This window comes from Athene cunicularia, unplaced genomic scaffold (genome assembly GCF_003259725.1).
Source record: "Athene cunicularia isolate RWA unplaced genomic scaffold, athCun1 SCF_58, whole genome shotgun sequence".
Lineage (NCBI taxonomy): Eukaryota > Metazoa > Chordata > Aves > Strigiformes > Strigidae > Athene > Athene cunicularia.
Window position 1 is genome coordinate 12808 of NW_020799488.1, and position 3941 is coordinate 16748.

Sequence of the window (3941 nt, forward strand, 5' to 3'; positions counted from 1 at the left end):
GGCAGAACAAAAGGGTGGGTGACAAAACCTCAGCGAGGGAAACCTCGCACGAAATCACTCCAGCTTCCTCAGAATGGGCCTGTGCTCGCCGACGCATCAAAAATGTCTGAGTAAAGAAAGCAAAGAAAGCGTTTGCCCCTCGGGTTGCCCCCCCTCCCCGCCACGCAGCAGCAGTTCCCAAACTCCTGATGCTTTTTAGAGCTCTCTGTTTGGCTTTTCTACGCCTATAAATGAAAACAGCAACGATTCCGTGAACATAAAAGACAAAGGAGGAATGAGCAATAAACCTGCAACATTCTCTCCGATTCTGTAAAGCCACGCGAGCTCCAAGCTGCTCACAGGTGATGTGCTTTGAGTGACACGTTTAGCTGACCGCAGCACAGAGCCGCTCTGCGCCCCAACCAGCCATTTCCAGCCTTTCCTGGGGGGACACCCCTCACTTTTCAGGATCTTCCCTGCTCAGGCCAGATTTTAATCCCCTCTGGAGGGGTTTGAACTAGCAGTGACAACCGGGGAGAGGCTGGACGGCTTCCCTTGGACTTCAGAGAGGAGGAGCAGGATCACGGAATCATCTAGGTTGGAAAATAAAACCTGGAAGATCATCTGGTCCAACCACCTTTAGGATGGTGGGGCCTGGCAGGGCCTGCCCAGAACGGGGTGGCCAGAGGCCCCCGGGGGGCTTTGCTTACAATCCAAGGGCAAGGCGAGCCCCCGGCAGAACAAAAGGGTGGGTGACAAAACCTCAGCGAGGGAAACCTCGCACGAAATCACTCCAGCTTCCTCAGAATGGGCCTGTGCTCGCCGACGCATCAAAAATGTCTGAGTAAAGAAAGCAAAGAAAGCGTTTGCCCCTCGGAGCAGGGAGCCAGCCGGCGCCGCCCGCCCGCAGCACGGGGCGAGCTCCCCACCAAGGGGCTGCGTTCTGGCTCCTGTCGGTGTTTCGGCAGCAAGACCGGCAGCGTGGGGACACAAGGGGCCTCGGGGGCGGGAGCCGGTGCCCGGCTGCCCCTCGTATCGACGGGTACAGCTGCGGTTATCTCAGCTGCACCATCGCTCCCCACGCACCAGCTGCCAATTACGCGCACGGAGGATTGCCGCTCCGGGCCCCGGCGGGGATTTGGGGAGGGCTGTAAATTAGCCAAGCTCTTCCTCGGCACAGACCATCTGAACGCGGCTCCTCGACTCGCCTCGGGACAGAGAAGCGCATCGCGGAAGGGCTGGGCCCCCGTGTGCCAAAGGGAAGGGGCGCAGCCCCGCGCCCGCCGCCAGAATCCCGAGGGTGGGGGGCAGAGATGGAGGCGCCCTCACAGCGCCGGGCGCTGCCCGTGCCACACCTGAGCCAGGCCCAGAGGTCAAGGGCTGGTGGATCCGCACCAGTGACGTACCGGGAGAGGCAAAGGAAGAAGGTGGCAACGGCTCATTAGGCTGCGCGAGAGAAACAGCTGGACACGAGGTCCCCGAAGGGTTAAACCGATCTGAGAGCAGCAAAAAAAACCCAAACCACCCCACGACCCTTTAATACTTTCTTTAGCACACTGTTTTACGAGGCAATTAAATGCCGGTGAAGAGTTTACAAGGGCTGGTTTCAAACGTTTTCATTTCGGGAGTTATTAAACCATCTTTGAAGCCTTCGGTTTATACCGTCTCTTTATGGGACCGCATAAACCCGGCCCCGCTCCGCACCTGCCTCTCCTAAACCGCGGCTCCTCCCCTGCCCTGCGCAGCCCCCCCCGGCTTTTCCGAGCCCGGGACCAGGCCCAGCGGCCGCAGAAATAAAAGCTTCGTGCCTCGGAACAGCAGACAAGGGGCTCCTCTCTCTTGCGGCCGGCCGAGGAGCGCCCAGAATCCTGCCCCCCCCTCCCCTCCCCAAGCAAACCAGTGTCCCCCAGTTTAAGAGCAGAGCCGTAGGGAGGGAGCTCGGGACGCCCGGGCGCTTCTGCCAGGCAGAGAATGACATTTGTTATCTCCCGCAGCCAGGAGAGACGCTCATTTATCACCGCCGCCGGACGAGGGTCCTCAGGAGAAACATCCCTCCCGCTTGAAAAACAGCCTTTCCAAAGAGCTTTAATTACCAGCACACACGCAGGAGAACGGTCGTTACTCTCCTTTCAGATAAAATTACTCGGCGTAAAAGCCGCGCTTGACTTCACAGCCAGCAATTTTTGAAATAAATGACTATTTTTTTTTTAATTTTTTTTTTTAATCCGGTATTTGGCAATTTAAAGAAAATGCAGGCTTGCAAGCTGTCACACTCTTGCTGGGGCTGTGCTGCTGCTCGGCTTTTTTCTTAAAACCAGGTTTTTACAAACTACAGAAGAGAGTCATCCTCCTCCGTCTGAAGGCAAACTCCAGGACTCAGCTGCAGAACGCAGCCTGCGCTGTACGGAAAAAAACCCTCAACTCCAGTTTTCTAAATCTCCTGCTTTGGGGGTTTGGACGCTGGAGACTCAGGCTAAAAAAGACACGATGTGCCACTGCAGCATGTGACTGCGACCGTGGACGAGCGCACTGCGTGCCCACGGAGTTTGCATTTGAGCTTTTTTTTTTTTTTTTTTTTTTTTTTTTTTTTCTGTCCTACGGTATTTTTATCTCCTGCCACGAGGTTCTCCGGGATTTATTTAGAAGCGGCGCTGCAGCACGCGGTGGATCCCTCCATCGTGCGGCGCACAGATGTTCTAGTGCTTTGGGTAAGAGCGTGTAGAAAAATAAACCTGGATTTCAAGCAAGGAAACCAGTCGAGCTCCGAAGGGTCCCGCTACATCTGTATTTGCTTGAAAAGAAATAAACGGGCAAAGGCAAGGATCTTCATTTAGGCAGAGCGCGGGCACGGAGTAAAGTCTGGGGTCACAGCGGCCGTTTTCCAGCCCCCTCGATGCCACCGGCCGGTCCCGGGGGAGCCCCGCGCCCCACTCAGCGCCAGGTTACCCACCCAACGGCTTTACGGGCTCCTCGGAATGGGCTGAGGGTGGTTTTGGCCTTCGGGAGCAACACCCGACCCTGTCAGCGGGGCTGGTGCTGCACCCCGGGGTGATCTCAAACAGGGCACAAACCACGGTAGTTACGGCTGTAAAAATGAGAGCGATACGGGGAGGGGGGGTGGATGAAAATCACCCCCAAAATAAGAAGCGGGACCCAGCAGCAAGCGGCGGGCCTGAGCCGAGCGGTGCCGCGCCGAGACACGACCGTGACGCGATAAAGGGGGGCTGTGTAAAGCACCGACCCGGTGCCCCAGAGCAGTGAAGTCAAAAGACAAAGCGAAGGCGAACAGGCAGCAACTGTTCCCTCTCCCTTCTGATTTGAGGCCGGGGATATCGGCTGAAGTCAGCAGCTGGCAGATTCAGCCCAGACAAAGGGACACGGTTCTCCAGACACCGCGTAATTAAGATGCAGACCTCCGCCGCCGGGTCCCGGGAGCCCCCGGACAAAATCACACAAAGGAAAACAAATCTGCTGAGGACCATTAAGCACAGGGGCATCACCTGTATCTCAGGAACCTCCCGGCCTGTGCCACCGGTGCCAGGAGATTGCTCCAGGAGAGCAGCGCTACGGGCCTGCCCCGAGCCTTTCCTCCTGCCCTTGGCGATCCCAGAGCCATCCGGGTTGGAAAAGCCCTTGAACTCCTCCAGCCCAACCATGACCCTCCCCCTGACCGTTCCCAGCTCCCCCAGATCCCTCAGCGCTGGCTCAGCCCGACTCTTCAACCCCCCCAGGGATCCCGGGGACTCCCCCCTGCCCTGGGCAGCCCATTCCAACGCCCAACAGCCCCTTCTGCACAGAAATCCTTCCTCAGAGCCAGCCTGACCCTGCCCTGGGCAGCTTGAGGCCATTCCCTCGGGGCCTGGCGCTGGGGCCTTGGCTCCAGAGACTCATCCCCCCTCTCTGCCCCCTCCTGGCAGGGAGTTGCCGAGGGCCAGGAGGTCTCCCCTCAGCCTCCTCTTCTC

The 3941-nt window shown here is 57.9% G+C and overlaps 1 protein-coding gene across 1 annotated transcript in view; it reads right to left on the reverse strand.

Annotated features, from left to right (window-relative positions):
• LOC113490886 (heat shock factor protein 1-like) overlaps positions 1–3941 on the reverse strand; it is a 41204-nt gene that overhangs the window by 12373 nt on the left and 24890 nt on the right. The window lies entirely within an intron of this gene.